The sequence below is a fragment of the Castor canadensis genome, chromosome 6 (genome assembly GCF_047511655.1).
Source record: "Castor canadensis chromosome 6, mCasCan1.hap1v2, whole genome shotgun sequence".
In the NCBI taxonomy this organism is placed as follows: Eukaryota; Metazoa; Chordata; class Mammalia; order Rodentia; family Castoridae; genus Castor; species Castor canadensis.
In genome coordinates, this window is record NC_133391.1 from 35,556,708 (window position 1) to 35,577,469 (window position 20,762).

At 37.1% G+C, this 20,762-nt stretch overlaps 1 protein-coding gene across 8 annotated transcripts in view; it reads left to right on the plus strand.

Moving 5' to 3' along the window:
- Positions 1-20,762, plus strand: part of LOC109680657 (C-type lectin domain family 4 member A) — a 142,619-nt gene that overhangs the window by 42,022 nt on the left and 79,835 nt on the right. For 7 of the 8 annotated variants that reach the window (XM_074076134.1, XM_074076136.1, XM_074076131.1 and 4 more), the window contains one exon: positions 10,065-10,222. The gene's annotated coding sequence lies outside the window, so the exon portion shown is untranslated. The remainder of the gene's footprint in view (positions 1-10,064; positions 10,223-20,762) is intronic. The other variant, XM_074076130.1, reaches the window with a different exon arrangement.

A 20,762-nucleotide genomic window follows, 5' to 3' on the forward strand; every position in this document is an offset into this window, starting at 1 on the left:
TTACCACCCACTCCACCCCCTCCCGCTTCCCCCCTCAATACCCAGCAGAAACTATTTTGCCCTTATCTCTAATTTTGTTGTAGAGAGAGTATAAGCAATAATAGGAAGGAACAAGGGGTTTTGCTGGTTGAGATAAGGATAGCTATACAGGGCATTGACTCACATTGATTTCCTGTGCATGGGTGTTACCTTCTAGGTTAATTCTTTTTAATCTAACCTTTTCTCTAGTTCCTGGTCCCCTTTTCCTATTGGCCTCAGTTGCTTTAAGGTATCTGCTTTAGTTTCTCTGCATTAAGGGCAACAAATGCTAGCTAGTTTTTTAGGTGTCTTACCTATCCTCGCCCCTCCCTTGTGTGCTCTCGCTTTTATCATGTGCTCATAGTCCAATCCCCTTGTTGTGTTTGCCCTTGATCTAATGTCCACATATGAGGGAGAACATACGATTTTTGGTCTTTTGAGCCAGGCTAACCTCACTCAGAATGATGTTCTCCAATTCCATCCATTTACCAGCGAATGATAACATTTCGTTCTTCTTCATGGCTGCATAAAATTCCATTGTGTATAGATACCACATTTTCTTAATCCATTCGTCAGTGCTGGGGCATCTTGGCTGTTTCCATAACTTGGCTATTGTGAATAGTGCCGCAATAAACATGGATGTGCAGGTGCCTCTGCAGTAACAGTCTTTTGGGTATATCCCCAAGAGTGGTATTGCTGGATCAAATGGTAGATCGATGTCCAGCTTTTTAAGTAGCCTCCAAATTTTTTTCCAGAGTGGTTGTACTAGTCTACATTCCCACCAACAGTGTAAGAGGGTTCCTTTTTCCCCGCATCCTCGCCAACACCTGTTGTTGGTGGTGTTGCTGATGATGGCTATTCTAACAGGGGTGAGGTGGAATCTTAGTGTGGTTTTAATTTGCATTTCCTTTATTGCTAGAGATGGTGAGCATTTTTTCATGTGTTTTCTGGCCATTTGAATTTCTTCTTTTGAGAAAGTTCTGTTTAGTTCACATGCCCATTTCTTTATTGTTTCATTAGTTTTGGGAGAATTTAGTTTTTGAAGTTCCCTGTATATTCTGGTTATCAGTCCTTTGTCTGATGTATAGTTGGCAACTATTTTCTCCCACTCTGTGGGTGTTCTCTTCAGTTTAGAGACCATTTCTTTTGATGAACAGAAGCTTTTTAGTTTTATGAGGTCCCATTTATCTATGCTATCTCTTAGTTGCTGTGCTGCTGGGGTTTCATTGAGAAAGTTCTTACCTATACCTACTAACTCCAGAGTATTTCCTACTCTTTCTTGTATCAACTTAAGAGTTTGGGGTCTGATATTAAGATCCTTGATCCATTTTGAGTTAATCTTGGTATAGGGTGATATACATGGATCTAGTTTCAGTTTTTTGCAGACTGCTAACCAGTTTTCCCAGCAGTTTTTGTTGAAGAGGCTGCTATTTCTCCATCGTATATTTTTAGCTCCTTTGTCAAAGATAAGTTGCTCATAGTTGTGTGGCTTCATATCTGGATCCTCTATTCTGTTCCACTGGTCTTCATGTCTGTTTTTGTGCCAGTACCATGCTGTTTTTATTGTTATTGCTTTGTAATATAGTTTGAAGTCAGGTATTGTGATACCTCCTGCATTGTTCTTTTGACTGAGTATTGCCTTGGCTATTCGTGGCCTCTTGTGTTTCCATATAAATTTAACAGTAGATTTTTCAATCTCTTTAATGAATATCATTGGAATTTTGATGGGAATTGCATTAAACATGTAGATTACTTTGGGGAGTATCGACATTTTTACTATGTTGATTCTACCAATCCATGAGCATGGGAGATCTCTCCACTTTCTATAGTCTTCCTCAATCTCTTTCTTCAGAAGTGTATAGTTTTCCTTGTAGGGGTCTTTCACATCTTTTGTTAGGTTTACACCTAGGTATTTGATTTTTTTTGAGGCTATTGTAAATGGAACTGTTTTCATACATTCTTTTTCCGTTTGCTCATTGTTAGTGTATAGAAATGCTAATGATTTTTCTATGTTGATTTTATATCCTGCTACCTTGCTATAGCTATTGATGATGTCTAGAAGCTTCTGAGTAGAGTTTTTTGGGTCTTTAAGGTATAGGATCATGTCGTCTGCAAATAGGGATATTTTGACAGTTTCTTTACCTATTTGTATTCCTTTTATTCCTTCTTCTTGCCTAATTGCTCTGGCTAGGAATTCCAGTACTATGTTGAATAGGAGTGGAGATAGTGGGCATCCTTGTCTGGTTCCTGATTTTAGAGGGAACGGTTTTAATTTTTCTCCGTTAAGTATAATGCTGGCTGTAGGTTTGTCATATATAGCTTTTATAATGTTGAGGAACTTTCCTTCTATTCCTAGTTTTCTTAGAGCTTTTATCATGAAATGATGTTGGATCTTATCAAAGGCTTTTTCTGCATCTATTGAGATGATCAAGTGGTTTTTGTCTTTGCTTCTGTTAATGTGGTTTATTACGTTTATTGAATTTCGTATGTTGAACCACCCCTGCATCCCTGGGATGAAGCCTACCTGGTCGTGGTGGATAATCTTTTTGATGTGTTGCTGAATTCGATTTGCCATTATTTTGTTGAGGATTTTTGCATCAATGTTCATTAAGGAGATTGGCCTATAGTTCTCCTTTTTGGAGGTGTCTTTGCCTGGTTTTGGGATAAGTGTAATACTGGCTTCATAAAATGTGTTTGGCAGTTTTCCTTCCCTTTCTATTTCATGGAACAGTTTAAGGAGGGTTGGTATCAGTTCTTCTTTAAAGGTCTGATAGAATTCAGCAGAGAATCCATCAGGTCCTGGACTTTTCTTTTTGGGGAGACTCTTGATTGCTGCTTCAATTTCATTTTGTGTTATAGGTCTATTCAGGTGATTAATTTCCTCTTGGTTCAGTTTTGGATGATCATATGTATCTAGAAATCTGTCCATTTCTTTTAGATTTTCTTTTTTTTTTTTTTTTCATTTTTCTTTTATTATTCATATGTGCATACAAGGCTTGGGTCATTTCTCCCCCCTGCCCCCACCCCCTCCCTTACCACCCACTCCACCCCCTCCCGCTTCCCCCCTCAATACCCAGCAGAAACTATTTTGCCCTTATCTCTAATTTTGTTGTAGAGAGAGTATAAGCAATAATAGGAAGGAACAAGGGGTTTTGCTGGTTGAGATAAGGATAGCTATACAGGGCATTGACTCACATTGATTTCCTGTGCATGGGTGTTACCTTCTAGGTTAATTCTTTTTAATCTAACCTTTTCTCTAGTTCCTGGTCCCCTTTTCCTATTGGCCTCAGTTGCTTTAAGGTATCTGCTTTAGTTTCTCTGCATTAAGGGCAACAAATGCTAGCTAGTTTTTTAGGTGTCTTACCTATCCTCACCCCTCCCTTGTGTGCTCTCGCTTTTATCATGTGCTCATAGTCCAATCCCCTTGTTGTGTTTGCCCTTGATCTAATGTCCACATATGAGGGAGAACATACGATTTTTGGTCTTTTGAGCCAGGCTAACCTCACTCAGAATGATGTTCTCCAATTCCATCCATTTACCAGCGAATGATAACATTTCGTTCTTCTTCATGGCTGCATAAAATTCCATTGTGTATAGATACCACATTTTCTTAATCCATTCGTCAGTGCTGGGGCATCTTGGCTGTTTCCATAACTTGGCTATTGTGAATAGTGCCGCAATAAACATGGATGTGCAGGTGCCTCTGCAGTAACAGTCTTTTGGGTATATCCCCAAGAGTGGTATTGCTGGATCAAATGGTAGATCGATGTCCAGCTTTTTAAGTAGCCTCCAAATTTTTTTCCAGAGTGGTTGTACTAGTCTACATTCCCACCAACAGTGTAAGAGGGTTCCTTTTTCCCCGCATCCTCGCCAACACCTGTTGTTGGTGGTGTTGCTGATGATGGCTATTCTAACAGGGGTGAGGTGGAATCTTAGTGTGGTTTTAATTTGCATTTCCTTTATTGCTAGAGATGGTGAGCATTTTTTCATGTGTTTTCTGGCCATTTGAATTTCTTCTTTTGAGAAAGTTCTGTTTAGTTCACATGCCCATTTCTTTATTGTTTCATTAGTTTTGGGAGAATTTAGTTTTTGAAGTTCCCTGTATATTCTGGTTATCAGTCCTTTGTCTGATGTATAGTTGGCAACTATTTTCTCCCACTCTGTGGGTGTTCTCTTCAGTTTAGAGACCATTTCTTTTGATGAACAGAAGCTTTTTAGTTTTATGAGGTCCCATTTATCTATGCTATCTCTTAGTTGCTGTGCTGCTGGGGTTTCATTGAGAAAGTTCTTACCTATACCTACTAACTCCAGGGTATTTCCTACTCTTTCTTGTATCAACTTAAGAGTTTGGGGTCTGATATTAAGATCCTTGATCCATTTTGAGTTAATCTTGGTATAGGGTGATATACATGGATCTAGTTTCAGTTTTTTGCAGACTGCTAACCAGTTTTCCCAGCAGTTTTTGTTGAAGAGGCTGCTATTTCTCCATCGTATATTTTTAGCTCCTTTGTCAAAGATAAGTTGCTTATAGTTGTGTGGCTTCATATCTTGATCCTCTATTCTGTTCCACTGGTCTTCATGTCTGTTTTTGTGCCAGTACCATGCTGTTTTTATTATTATTGCTTTGTAATATAGTTTGAAGTCAGGTATTGTGATACCTCCTGCATTGTTCTTTTGACTGAGTATTGCCTTGGCTATTCGTGGCCTCTTGTGTTTCCCTATAAATTTAACAGTAGATTTTTCAATCTCTTTGATGAATGTCATTGGAATTTTGATGGGAATTGCATTAAACATGTAGATTACTTTTTGGAGTATCGACATTTTTACTATGTTGATTCTACCAATCCATGAGCATGGGAGATCTCTCCACTTTCTATAGTCTTCCTCAATCTCTTTCTTCAGAGGTGTATAGTTTTCCTTGTAGAGGTCTTTCACATCTTTTGTTAGGTTTACACCTAGGTATTTGATTTTTTTTGAGGCTATTGTAAACGGAACTGTTTTCATACATTCTTTTTCCGTTTGCTCATTGTTAGTGTATAGAAATGCTAATGATTTTTCTATGTTGATTTTATATCCTGCTACCTTGCTATAGCTATTGATGATGTCTAGAAGCTTCTGAGTAGAGTTTTTTGGGTCTTTAAGGTATAGGATCATGTCGTCTGCAAATAGGGATATTTTGACAGTTTCTTTACCTATTTGTATTCCTTTTATTCCTTCTTCTTGCCTAATTGCTCTGGCTAGGAATTCCAGTACTATGTTGAATAGGAGTGGAGATAGTGGGCATCCTTGTCTGGTTCCTGATTTTAGAGGGAACGGTTTTAATTTTTCTCCGTTAAGTATAATGCTGGCTGTAGGTTTGTCATATATAGCTTTTATAATGTTGAGGAACTTTCCTTCTATTCCTAGTTTTCTTAGAGCTTTTATCATGAAATGATGTTGGATCTTATCAAAGGCTTTTTCTGCATCTATTGAGATGATCAAGTGGTTTTTGTCTTTGCTTCTGTTAATGTGGTTTATTACGTTTATTGATTTTCATATGTTGAACCACCCCTGCATCCCTGGGATGAAGCCTACCTGGTCGTGGTGGATAATCTTTTTGATGTGTTGCTGAATTCGATTTGCCATTATTTTGTTGAGGATTTTTGCATCAATGTTCATTAAGGAGATTGGCCTATAGTTCTCCTTTTTGGAGGTGTCTTTGCCTGGTTTTGGGATAAGTGTAATACTGGCTTCATAAAATGTGTTTGGCAGTTTTCCTTCCCTTTCTATTTCATGGAACAGTTTAAGGAGGGTTGGTATCAGTTCTTCTTTAAAGGTCTGATAGAATTCAGCAGAGAATCCATCAGGTCCTGGACTTTTCTTTTTGGGGAGACTCTTGATTGCTGCTTCAATTTCATTTTGTGTTATAGGTCTATTCAGGTGATTAATTTCCTCTTGGTTCAGTTTTGGATGATCATATGTATCTAGAAATCTGTCCATTTCTTTTAGATTTTCAAATTTATTTGAATATAGGTTCTCAAAGTAGTCTCTGATGATTTCCTGGACTTCCATGGTGTTTGTTGTTATCTCCACTTTTGCATTCCTGATTCTACTAATTTGGGTTTTTTCTCTCCTCATTTTAGTCAGGTTTGCCAGGGGTCTATCGATCTTGTTTATTTTTTCAAAGAACCAACTTTTTGTTTCATTAATTCTTTGTATGGTTTTTTTGGTTTCTATTTCGTTGATTTCAGCTCTTATTTTTATTATGTCTCTCCTTCTATTTGTTTTGGGATTTGCTTGTTCTTGTTTTTCTAGGAGTTTGAGATGTATCATTAGGTCATTGATTTGGGATCTTTCAATCTTTTTAATATATGCACTCATGGCTATAAACTTTCCTCTCAAGACTGCCTTAGCTGTGTCCCATAGGTTACGGTAGGTTGTGTTTTCATTTTCATTGACTTCTAGGAACTTTTTAATTTCCTCTTTTATTGCATCGATGATCCATTCTTCATTAAAATAAACAATTAAAAAAGACAAATAAAATAAAAATAATTTTTTGCTGGTGTTGGCTTTAAACTCTGGACCTCCTTCTCCTTCTGCAAGGCTCAACCACTTGAACCACACCACCAGTCTCCAAATAATATTTCTTTTAAATTAAAGAAAGGGGGCAAGTGTCCATTGCTATGAGGATGTCAATTGCATGGCTAGTGATGCAAAATCTTGATCTATGCTGATTGGCTTTTCTTTGTTTGACCACATTGGCAGTTGACCACTTGGTGGAGTGTGTGTGCTAGTTGACTTCTTTTGTTTTCCTTTGTGTCATTTGCTAGGCATCCAGAGGATGTGGTTTGAGAGCAGAGTGGGTGGGAATTACTCACCCCAGCAGTTCTCCTGCTTCTTAGGACTGGACCAGGCAGATCACAACCTTTCCACCAGCAAGTCCTAGTCTCTATTGTCTTCAAGTGTGTGGTCATGGGGCAGTGAACCCTTATAGGGATGCAGTGAGCTGCCACTGTGGAGGAACACTCATATGCTCTTCCTTCCAAGTCTCCAACTTTCAGAATCTAAGCTCTAGCATAAAGTCTTGCCCCCCACTCCTTTCCCCTTCTGGAGGTGTGTTAGTTAGCTTCCCTACTTGAAGACCAGATGGGAAGCAACTTCCATTTCCGTGTATGACTTGACCAGTTTTTCACTGCATGGAGCACTTTGTGCATCTGATTAAAAAACCTTTCCTCTCTGGCTAGACCAAGTGTCCAGGCCAGAACTCACTGGATAAGTTGCCCAACCCTTATGTTGGTTCCCAGAGTCAGGGTAATGCAGGGAAAATTGACTCTTAAAGCTGCAAAGTTAGGTGGAATCATTTTTAAATGGCTTTCTTCAATTTTACAGTGATACAATCCTGGAAAGAGGAGAGAATTTTCCCAGTGCCTCTATGCTTTGTGGACTCCAGAAACTCTGTCTACAAATCTGCTTGGTATTGAGTCCAGTGTTACTTGTGGTTTCTGAGTCTCTTATTTTTCCTTTCTTTTCTTTGTTGTTTTGCTGGGCAGGGGTACATTGTAGCATTTACAAAAGTTCTTACAATGTATCAAATATATCATACCTGAATTCACACCCTTCATTGCTCTCTTTTATTCCCCCCTCCACTGGATTCCTGGAACAATTTTAACAGGTATCATTTTTGCATTTACATACATGTGTGCACATTATTTGCATCATATTCATCTTCCTACCCCTTTCCCTGCCACCTCTCCCCTCCCCTCCCACTGGTACCACCCCCACCCCCACCCCGGACTTGTTCTGCCCTCTTGTTCTCTGATTTTATAGAAGAAAAAAGATAAAAGATATAGAGAAAAACATGACTTTTTTTTTGCTAGTTTGAGATAAGGAGTTTCCATGTTATATTTCCATTTATATCATATGTATTACAACCCCAACTGGTTATCTCTACCCATCCTCTTCACTCCTCCCTAGTCCACTTCCCATGGTGGCCCTGGCCAGCTTAAGATTTCTATATTCAATCTTGTACAGAAAGCACATCAACAAAATTCAAGTTTTTAGTTTCTTGCCCTTGCCTTATCCTTCCTGTGTGTGACCTCCCCTTAATGTGACCTAAATCCCATAATATTGCTACATTTGTTTTGAGCCTATAATCTGCATATGAGAGAGAACATGTGGCTTTTGGCCTTCTGAGTCCAGCTAATTTCACTTAAGATGATGTTCTTCAGTTCCATCCATTGACTTGCAAATGACACAATTTCATTTTTCTTTGTGGCTGGGTAAAATCCCATTGTGTATAAATACCACATCTTCTTAATCCATTCGTCAGTGGGGTATCTTGGCTGTTTGCATAGCTAACAATAGTGAATAGTGCTGCAATAAACATGTGTGTGCAGATGCCTTTGTTGTAACCTGACCCACATTCCTTCAGGTATATACCTAGGAGTGGTATTGCTGGATGGTATGGCAGATCTATTTTTAGTTTTTTGAGGAGCCTCCATACTGTTTTCTATAGTGGTTGTACTAGCTTGCATTCCCACCAGCAGTGTATGAGAGTTCCTTTCCCCTCCCACATTCTTGCCAACATTTGTTGTTGTTGGTGTTCTTGATGGCAGCTATTCCAGCAGGAGTGAGGTGGAATCTTAGTGTAGTTTTGATTTGCATTTCCTTTATGGCCAGGGATGGTAACCATTTTTTCATGTGTTTTTTTAGCCATTTGGACTTCTTCCTTTGAAAAGGCTCTGTTCAGTTCATTTGCCCATTTCTTTCTTAGGTTATTGATTTTTTGGGAGTTTTCTGAACTCCCTGTATATTCTGGTTATCAGTCCCTTATCTGATATACATCTGGCAAAGGCTTTCTCCCAGTCTGTGCATAGCCTCTTCAATTTAGAGACCATTTCTTCCTATCTTTTCTCTCTGATGGACTCTGTTTCTCCATTCTGCACACTAAATTTTCTGGTTTCATTTTATCTGTCTAACTATCATGTATCTATCTATCTCTCAATTTAAATTAGAGTCTATCTGTTCACAACAAGAACTGCAGTGCATGTTTTCTGAGGCTCATGCCCATCCTCTCCAACTCTTTCTTTTATGTCAGCTTCTGCCCTCTGCAGCTGTTGTGGTCCAGTGGAATTGTTGGGTTTTTACTCTGCCAAAATTTTCTTTTCTTTTCCTTTCTTTTTTTAATGTTCTTTCTTTCTTTTCTTCTTTGCTTTCTTTCATTTTTTTGCAGCACTGAAGATTGAAACCAGGACTTCATTCTATTTAAAGAATATGGTTCTGTTTGCTACTGAAACTTCAGTGTCTTCTGGCAGTCACCCACCTTGAATACTATCAGCCCTCCAGGTGTTCCTGGAGGTACTAGTGAACTGTGGGTGCCACTAGTCTGCCATCTTCAGGAAAATCCCCAAACATTTATTTTTAAGATTTCAAAAAATTATGCAGATAAACCAAATTCTTATACCACTTGAGTAAAAGAAAAAATCACACATGGTGAAAACTTTTCTTTCTAGGATTAGTTTTACAAATGCATTTGCATTGCAGAAGTTTCTTGTGCATAAGTTACTTTTATAGTAGTTGTCTTCTCATTCATTGTTTGAACATCACCTTTTCTGTGAAAGCACAGTGTGTATATGTGTGTGTATTTTTGTGAGTTTGTGTGTGTACTTGTGTATTTCTTCATCTGGTAATGGGAATAGCTCCAGAAGCTTTTTCATAGCACTGAAAAAGTGAGCAAAATTGTAGCACTTGTCTTTTTTGAATAAAAGCATACAACAATGTATAATAAGTATATTTGCCAAAGAAAACAAAAGTTCTCCTATAATCTTGTCACAAAATATAACAAATAATCTAACAAGTATCTTGTGTTCATGAAATTAACAATATTTGGGTATTACAATGATTTCTGACACCAAAAATAGGCCTACAAATAGGCCAAATTACGCAAGTTAAGGGCATGTACACTGTTCTCAGGACAAACTTCTCTAATTGTTTGGTTCCTCTTTTCCTTTCCTTCCTATTTCTTTCCCTTACCTTTTGAGTTCCTACTTTATAATATGTATTTTCAGACCAGGCAGGGTAAGGAGGGTGTCCATAAAGTGAAGAGTGGACGCTGGAGCATGGGAACTCAGTGCCTAACGAAGGTAAAGAGCCATCATTGCTGGGGCAGAGGACCTGGGATGTGGTGTCAGAGCCAACAGAGGAGGAGAAAATGTCTGTGCAGAAGGTAGGCCTGGTGTCTCTCTACAATATCTATATTGAGTATATTCAAAACCTATAATTTTCACTTTGCTGGTCCTGGGAATTGGACCTTGTCTGTGGACAGAGAGCTTCCAAGTAGTGTTTTGAAATTCTCATGAGATACTTTTCAGGGGATTCAACTATTTGGTGCCTCTGCCCTCACTTATTTGAGTGATAGGATCACTTACCCTCGTGCTTGATTCTCAATTATAAAAATTTTAGGGGAACAGATGACACAGATTATCTAAAGGAAGCAAAAGGACTTCTTTGTATGGCTTCAAAATATAATTTTGCTGAAGCAAGTTTCAAAAATGCATCCACAGACTCAGATTCTTCAGCAGTAACAACCCATTTTCTGCTGGTGGGAGTCAGTGATGAGGTGAAGGATGAAGGTAAATGATGTTAATTGTTGGTTCTCTGAGATGTCTGAGCACATTGAGTTGCCTATAGATAGGCATAAAGGAACTAAAGAGTTGTATAGTGGCAAAATGATGATTTAGAATGCTGTCCTTACTCTTACCTTTAGAGAAAACAATAAATGGTGTTAGAGAAGAATATGTGATGATATGAAAAAAATTTATGAAACAATATAAAGGAATTTATAGGTCAGAAATTAGTATTTGTGGTGTGTCAATGATGTAGGAAAATGTGCATATATATATATCAAAATTTGCACAAAGGATATATACCAAAATATTAACACCAGTACTTCTCATAGTATTGTGGTTTTATATATTTAGTAACAAATATACCATGAAAATAATCATTTATTTCCCATTCCACTTTTTAAATAATTTCTAAGGTTGTTTTATTAATAAGTGTTTGTCATGCAAGAAAAAAACAGGAAGAGAAAAGGATATCCTGAGATGAAGACCACTCCTCACAAAAGTTATCACAAATTTCCTAAGATACTGTTTGCCTCATTGCTGACATTTTTATTACTGTTGAAAGTATCATTATCTGCTGTACTTGTCAGTAAGTATGCCTACAGAATCAATAAGTAATGTCTTCCATACACAGATAGAAAGTATCTGTTAGAAACTGATATTAAACAATGGGGGTATTTAGAAATCTAACTGGAATTTTTTTCTTGGGAGTTGCAATTCATGGTAATATGTGGGGAGTTTTGTACTCTATTTGCATTTAGTTATTCTATAAAAACAATGACTTCCATCCTCATTAAAGAAAGTCAAGAGTATTATGTGTGCGTTCATACCAAAAAGTGAAAGCTTCATCTCTACCTTAGACTCTGTCTGAGGACAAATCTATAATCCCTTAGATGCATTTACTAGACAACCCTATTTGAATGTGCAGACACCTATGTTTTGGAATGGTAAGGTGGACAAGAAGTAGATGGAAAGAAATATTCCAGGAAAACCTCTCCAATAAATTTCCTTCTAATTATTTGTGTCCTGCTTAGACTGTGTAAGCTCTAAAAGCCGATTTAGTAAATAGTTGATTTTCTCTTTGGAGAGTGGTTTTTATAATTTTTCCAAATTTTAAGAGGCATAAAATTAGTATATTTTTGGGTAGATGTTTTATTCATTTGTTTGGTGGATTGTTAAGTAGTGTATACCCTTTAATGTATGTATGTCAGACACTATGTCAGTCAGAGAGTTCACAAATAGTCACAGACCATAGTCTCAAGAAATGTAGTCAACAGTCAAATGAAGCAGTGCTTGTAATATTTTATGGGACATGCTTGTACAAGTAAGTAGTAAGCATAAGGCCTGAGACAGACTTCTTGGAGGAGGTGACCTCTAGATCTGTATGTCCCAAGAATGTTGTAGACATTTAAGAACATGTATAAGTTTGGGGAAACATAAGTGTGCATGACTGAAACAAATAGTGCTAAGTGAAGAACTAGAAATGAAGTTGTAGGTGACAGACAAAAGAGGACTGTAATCAAGAAAGGTGTTTTGTACCATAATAAAGGGTTTGAATTTCCCTCCTAAATGTTGTTGTATCAAGTTTCATTTGCTGCTTAATAATCCAGTCTCAATAATTTATGTAATGCTTCTATGGCTTGGTAACTTGGACTGTTCTTAGTTGTGAGTTTGAGAGGCTTCTGTAGTCAGCTGAACTCATTCATGCTTGTGTTGCCAGGTAAAATTTGCAGGCAACATAGCTTTATGTGGCAACTTACAGAGTTCCAAGACAGGGTGTCAACCAGCCAAGTATTTTGAAAAGTCAACATGGATCTGCAGAGAGTTGCTTTTACATATTCTACTGGCCAAAGAAATCTAAAGGCAGTTCAGATTCAGTTGATGGAGAAACAGACCCCATTTCTTAACCACACATGCTGCAAAGTTATAATAAAAAGAGGTGTGGATACAGGGAAGGTTAAAAATTGTGGTCATTTTCAATGTGTCAAAGTCATGGAGTCCCACTGAAGAATTCTGAGCAAGGAATGTATATAATTTGGCTTATAGAATTATCCTTTTACAGACATATGAAAATTAAGGTAAAGAGAGAGATTTAAAGGTTAATCCATAATTTGATTAGAAATATTGAGAGCCTCATCTAAGGATAGTGTTAGTGAAGAAATAGAGGAGGAATTAGCTTTGAATGATAAGGGAGATAGAAGCAAGGGGTAGAGGCCTAATAAATACTGAGATCTGTGTATTAAGGAACCCAAAAGTAAAGTGTTACTCTAATATCTGACATTAAATTCAGCACTCATGAAGTTATTGAGAGGTAGGCAATATAGGATGAGTGGCAGGTTTGGGCTGGAGGATGATGATTTTCATTTTGGGCACATTCAGTTGAACCTCAAATGTGCACTTATTGTGGGAGACACATTAATCTGGATTTCAGCAAAGAGATCTGTGTTTTGGAAGTCAATCACATATGGACAGAAGAAAAAACCCCCACAAGATAATGGAATGTCATCAAGATAGAAGACTTAGAATGAGAATGACAGGTAAGCATGGAACTGTGTGGAATGCACCATTTTAAAGGAGGTAGATGGAGGATGAGGAGCTTCCGAAAGAGCATAAGAAGCAGGACAAGAAAGGTGGGGTAAAACCAGGAAGGAGCAGCATCCCAGTAGTTAAGGAGTAAGGAAATTACAAGACATCCAATAGCAAGATGATAGTAAGTGGCGATAGGCATTCACTGATGGCCTGTTTCAAGGATGGCTTAGTGAACTGATGAGAGGAAAAGACAGAATGTGGTGGGTCAGGGAGTGAATTTGAGCTGAGGAGGGAAGAAAAAATTCAGTTTCTTGTTGGAGATATGGGAGGATTAAATTGAGAGACACAAAAGTGTTGGTGTACTGATCAGTAAAGAGTAAGTTAGCGGCTGGCAGAGTGGCTCAAGTGGTAGAGTGCCTGCCTAGCAAGCATGAAGCCCTGAGTTCAAACACCAGTACCACAAAAAAAAAAAAAAAGAAAAGGAAAAAAATCTAAGTGTCCACTAAAAAAGAATTAGATAATTAAAATATGAATCGTCATACAATTGAGCACTGTTCAGCAGTTAAAATAATATTGAATATATATATAAAAAAGAGTAAGTTAGAATGGAGAGATTTAACAGAAAGAAGAGGAAGAGAACTGTATTCCCTAGATCAATGATGAGTTCTTTTTTAATTTTCACTAGATAGGTAATCCAAAAATACTCAGGATTAGCTCATTCCTCCATTCTGCTAAGTCCCAGGCTGTGTACATCTTCAATTCAAGAATTTATGTGTCCTCCACTCCCCTAGTCAATATTTAGCCTTTGTATGCCTCTTATGTTAATTATGGAAGGAGGATATGGATAAGTGCATTCAGGTCCACTGTGATGGATCTGCCATGTGTTCTTTCATCTATTGATCTTTCAGTCATTTCTTGAAATTTCTATGCTTTCAAAATCAGTAGGATTAGGATTCCATTGACTGGGGGATGATGGGAAGTTCTTCTGGTCAAGGTCCTGCTACTCAGGTTATTGGAAATTTTTAGATACTGTTTTTACAAATCATGCAAGAAAGTGACAGTGTAAAGTTACAATGCACCAGGAAGGTGAACTGGCTTTTTTTCTTTTCCAGGTTTGTCCCTAAGGTTTTCTTATCTTATTGAAGAAAAAAAGACTATAAAAGACCTGAATCACACAGAATTGGAATATATAAAAAATCATTCACCCATTGAAGTAAAACTTACTGTGCTTAGAATTCAGTTGCTGCCTATAGTATGTAAAGATCCCAAATCAATATTTCCAATAGGATTCTTGGCAGGTCATACTAAGAAGTAGAGTTTCTTGATTATTTTATGTGCAATGTACAATTATGTGGGACTTAAACTTGTATGGGTATATCTTGTTTTGTTTATGTAAAGCTTGATTGTGAGAAATGATGTATTGGTTTTGCATTTCTCAGTCTTTTCTTCTTTCTGAACTTTCATTCATACTTGATGTCCTCACATCTCAGTTAAAACTACTTGAGGATTGTGATGATAAGTATTAAGAAGGAAATATTTTAATTTAGAAGTAGATTATTTAAGATTTTTTTTATGTTCAGAAAATTTGAGTAGAGAACATGCAAACATTCTGGTTTAACCTTTCTCACACACACAGTGTTCCCCACTATGAGTATCTTAAAATAGCAAGTGCTTTTTCTACAAACAATTAACAAATATTTATACATTGCCACGAATTAAAGTTCATGATGTCCTCAGTATTCTTAGCTCTCACCTCTTTTTGCCTCAGAATACCATCTAGGACATCACATTACATTTGGTTGTCTTGTATCTTTAGGTTTTCTTGGCTGTGGTAGTTTTCATACTTCTTTGTTTTTGATGACTCAGAGTTCTGAATGATACAGACATGGTACTTCTATTAAAATTTGATTTTTTAAAAATGATTGGATTGGGGTTACTGGTTTCTGTGCAGGAAAATCACAGATGTAAACTGCTATTTTCATCGCTTCACAGAAGGGGACTGTATTACCAAAATGATGTTTGACTATTGAAATTGATGTTGAGCATCTAAGATAGTGTTTGTCAGGTTTCTTCATTGCATAGCTATAGTCTTTTCTGCCCCCTTTCCACAGTGTACTCTTTTGAAGGAAGTTGTTCTGCAGTGCCCACATTTGACATTTGAATTGTTATGCTCCTGTGTACATTAGTGTGGAGGATTGTGCTATTGGAGGCAGAACCAATAGTATATACATATTGGTATATATTTTTTAAGGAATTCACTAATGCAATTGTGGAGGCTGTAGAAATCTAAAATTGGATCTGGGAAACCAGCAGCTAGAAAGTTTGCAAAGTGCAGCATTTTGAGTCCAAGGTGAAGTTTGCAGCAGCACCAGGAGCCAGTGTTTCAGATGAAGTTCTTAGGTGGTCTGCTGTAGCATTCCCTCTTCCTCAGGGGAGGTCATCCTTTTGTTCTGTTCAGACATTTAACTAATTAGATGAGGCTCACCCACATTATAGAGATCAATCTGTTTTCCTCAAAGTCCACCAATTTAAGTTCAAATCTTGTCCCAAAACATCCTTGAAGGAAATATCTAAACTGTTTGACTAAAATGACACACATAATTGACCATCAAAGGACGCATCTATTTAATTTGAAATTCTGCTGCATGTGAGATTTTTGTCTTCTGTCTCATTTATGAATTCATTCAACAGTTTACATCTGCATAGACTCATGAATATTTCAGTATTTTGTATTTATTATTGTAATCCAATACTACTTTATTTATCTTGATGTTTTCGCTTGGCATTGGGAGGACTTTCCAGTGGCTCCTGTGCCCCTGTAACATAACACTGTCAATGTGTTTTTTGTGTTTAGTACATCCTTTCTGTCTTTTTTCTTTCAAAAACTTTTGGAGGTGATAAATGTGTTTATTACCTTGATTGGTGATGGTTTCACGAGTACATGTGTGTGTATTTCCAAGCTCATTAATTGTATACATTAAATGGGTGTTTTTACATACTGATTATACCTCAATGAATTTTAATAATAAAGAAAAAGCGCAATAACATTCCTATTCTGATGGGCACCTGCTTTGAATTGCAAACAAAACATAAACATACAAATAAAATAATATAAAAATAATAAAGGCTCTGTGGACTGAGTTCTATATAGACAAGCATCCATGGCCAGGAGATAGTGTCAATCAGGGCATCTTTCCTGGAGGCCTTAGGTTTTGAGCCAGGTGAGGGAAGAGTTGAGAGTCAGAGATTAGAAGAAGGAAAGGGAGCTGCATCTTACAGAGAGGATCATAGGGCTGGGTAGAGAGGGGGTTGCTTTGTCAAGGGATTTGGACCAGTCACTTCACCTTGGTGCCTCTTACTTTCCTCATCTGGAAAATAGATATAGTAACAGCCACTTTTGTTAAAAAATAAACAACATAAACCAAACAACAGAAAACCTAGTTGTATTTGTCACTGTTTCCTCCTGTGGAAAATGAGTAAAGACGCACCCATTTATATATTTAAAAGCTGTTTTTTATGTTACTAAATATATATAAAAAAAGAACTGAGAAGTGTTTGAGGGGAGGAGTTGTAGAAAAGTGTATTAAGCACAGGTGAATCATCTCCTTGCCTTTTGTGATTCAAGGAAACCTGTCCCAGCAGAGCTGGGTTAAGGGAAAACCACATTCTAACTTTCTCCTACTCCGTTAGGATTTTGTAATCAAGAATGTGCATTCTACTTATGCTTATTATATGAGGCTGTCAGATCCAGAGAGTCAGAATCACTGGCAATGGGTCGATCAGACTCCATACAACCAAAGTGCCACGTGAGTATAGGATTACACAGAGGAGTTCCGGTCCTGCATCTTACAAGGGATGTAGGTGTATCTGTGATCAGAGATGGTTAATGAGATGAATGCAAGAACATTAAGTGATATGGGCTCAGTTTTTAAGGGAAATTTCAGAGATGCAGGAGGTGGAGAAAATGCATGGGAAGTGGGAAAGTCTGATTTGTGCACACCTTACCCTGGCCCCCTCCTATATCTCATTGTTTCAAAGAATTTCTGCTAGAAATATGTTAATTTTCTCCCTTTCAGATTCTGGCACCCAGGTGAGCCCAGTGATACCAAGGAGTGTTGTGTTATGCTAAATTACCGAACATATGGTAGACACTGGGGCTGGGCTGATGTTGTTTGTTATGGAGCTCAGAGATCAGTTTGTGAGATAATGAAGATCTACTTCTGAATCAACCATTGTCTATGTGCATGTGGTTGGACTGGCATCCATCATTATAGAGATATTTCATAAGTCTTTTATGTGTAAGAGAGGTCCTTAGAATATTAGGGAGGCAGTCAACTTTGGTCCCCACATTTACTCATTCATAAAATGAGCTTGTGTTGAGCATATTTCATGTGCCATACACTATATTGAAGATCCCTTTTGTGCTCACATGGAAGGAACATGAGCCTCTCTTCTAATTTCTGTCTGATTGCTGAAGTTTTATTCAGTGATGTCTTATAAGATGTGGTGGCTCCACCTATTTTTCTCTTCCTTTTGAGCTTATTGAGAAATAAAGTTGCATATGTTTAAGTCACAGTGTGATGATTTGATGTACTTATATACTGTGTAGTGATCACTATATTCTGGTTTGCTAGTACATCTATTACCTAAGATGCAGTAAGAACATTTCAGATCTTCCTAAATTAATTTCATATATATAATATAATGTTGTGAACTATGGTCATCATGCTGTTGATTAGATCTCCTGAACTAATTTATCATTCAGTTGAATGATAAATTTAACTAACACCCAGCCCCTCATGTGCACTGTTCTGCATTCTCTTCCTATGAGATTGGATTTTAAGATCCATAGCTAAGTGGGATAATATACTATTTATCATTCTCTGTCTGACTTATTTCACTTAGAATAAGTGTTGTGGAAAATGTCTATTATTGTTATGGAATAATATTCTCGTATGTAATATTAGGATATTATATTTTCTTATCCATCCATCAACAGACACTGTCTGTTGTTTCCATGTCTTCACTATTGTGAATAATACTGTAACAAAACACAGGAGCGAGGATGTCTCTAGATAGTGATTTTATTATTATTATTTTTGATATATTCCCAGAGTGGGATTTCTAGATCATATGGTAAACCTGTTAGTACTTTTGTGAGGGTCTTTCATACAGTTACATGATGACTGGTCTCGTGAACTATTTGCCTGGGCTGACTTTGAGCAAAGGTCCTCCTGATCTCTGCCTCCTGAGTAACCAGGATAATAGGCGTGAGCCGCCAGCATCGGCTACAACTGACTTTTTTATGTTTATTATGTACCCTGAAACTGTACTTAATTCATTTAACAGGACTGAGAGTTTCTTTGTGTGTGTGTGTGTGTATAAAGTCTTTAGGGTTTTTTTTGTGTATAAAATGTTATATCCCATTCAAACAAAATTTTCTGCCTTTCTAATTTGGAGGCCTTTTTTCTTGCCTAATTTCTTGTATAGGACTTCTACTACTTTGTTGAATAGTAGAGGTGAGAATGGGCATCCTTGTTTTCTTTCTAATCTTAGAGAAAATATATTTCACTCCTGAGTCTTATTTTAGATGTGAGCTTATAATATATGGTCCTTTGTTTTTTCTTATTTGTTTTTTTAATATGACTTTTTATGTTGAGGCATAAAGAACATACACCACTACATCTATCTTGTTGAGTGTTTTTATTATGAATGTATGTTAAAGTTTTTCAAGTGTTTTTCTTATATTTTGAACTTTACATATAGTTTTTAAAATTAGTGCAATATTAATTGCAAAAATAATGTTTTTTATATGACATTTTCAAATATGTATATAATGTACTTTGATCACATTTATCCTTATTGTCTTATCTTGTCCCCTCTTCTCAATGTAGTTTATATTTTTATTTCCTGACAGCTAAAATTTTTACCACTTTTATGTATTTATTGGCTATCTATCTCTTCATTTGAATGTTTTCTGTTTAGTTCTATTACCAATTTATTGATTGAATTACTTGCTTTTTACTTTTTAATTTTTTGAGTTCTTCATAAATTCTAGATATTAACCATTTGTTGGATGAATATCTGGTAACAATTTTCTCTCATTCTGTAAGTTGTTTCTTCCCTGCTATGCAGAAACCTTTTAGTTTGATGCAATCCCATTAATCAATTCTCGCTCTTATTTCCTGAGATATTGGAGTCCAATTCAGACAGTCATTGCATATACCTGTATCTTGAAGTGTTTTCCTAGAGTAGCTTAAATGTTACATGTGATAAACTAGGGACTCTGATCCATTTTGAGTCATTTTTAATACAGGGTGAGAGATAGGTATCTAGTTTCAGTATTTTACATGTGCATATCCAGTTTTCACAACACAACTTGTTAAAGAGGCTTTTCTTAAAATTTTTATTTTATTCATATGTGCATACAATGTTTGAGTCATTTCTCCCCCCTTCCCCCACTCCCTCTCTTACCCCCATCCCCTCCCTCTCCCCCCAACCCCTCGCTACCTGGCAGAAACTATTTTGCCCTTATCGCTAATTTTGTTGAAGAGAGAGTATAAGCAATAATAGGAAGGAACAAGGGTTTTTGCTAGTTGAGATAAGGATAGCTATACAGGGAGTTGACTCGCATTGATTTCCTGTGCATCTGTGTTACCTTCTAAGTTAATTCTTCTTTAACTAACCTTTTCTCTAGTTCCTGGTCCCCTTCTCCTATTGGCCTCAATTGCTTTAAAGTATCTGCTTTAGTTTCTCTGCGTTGAGGGCAACAAATGCTATCTAGTTTTTTAGGTGTCTTATTTATCCTCATACCTCCCTTGTGTGCTCTCGCTTTATCATATGATCAAAGTCCAATCCCCTTGTTGTGTTTGCCCTTGATCTAATGTCTGCATTTGAGGGAGAACATACAATTTTTGGTCTTCTGAGCCTGGCTAACCTCTCTCAGGATGATGTTCTCCAGTTCCATCCATTTACTTGTGAAGGATAACATTTCATTCTTCTTCATGGCTGAGTAGAATTCCATTGTGTATAAATACCACATTTTTTTAATCCATTTGTCAGTAGTGGGGCATCTTGGCTGTTTCTATAACTTGGCTGTTGTGAATAGTACTGCAATAAACATAGGTGTGCAGGTGCCTCTGGAGTAACCTGTGTCGCATTCCTTTGGGTATATCCCCAAGAGTGGGATTGATGGATCATATGGCAGGTTTATATTTAGATTTTTAAGAAGCCTCCAATTTTTTTTCCAGAGTGGTTGCACCAGCTTGCATTCCCACCAGAAGTGTATGAGCGTTCCTTTTTCCCAACATCCTTACCAACACATGTTGTTGGTGGTGTTTTTGATGATCGCTATTCTAACAGGGATGAGGTAGAATCTTAGTGTGGTTTTGATTTGCATTTAGTTTATGGCTAGAAATGGTGAGCATTTTTTCATGTATTTTTTGACCATTTGAATTTCTTCTTTTGAGAAAGTTGTATTTAGTTCAGTTGCCCATTTCTTAACTGGTTCATAGGTTTTGGGAGGGTTTAGTTGCTTAAGTTCCCTGTATATTCTGGTTATCAGTCCTTTGTCTGATGTATAGTTGGCAAATATTTTCTCCCACTCTGTGG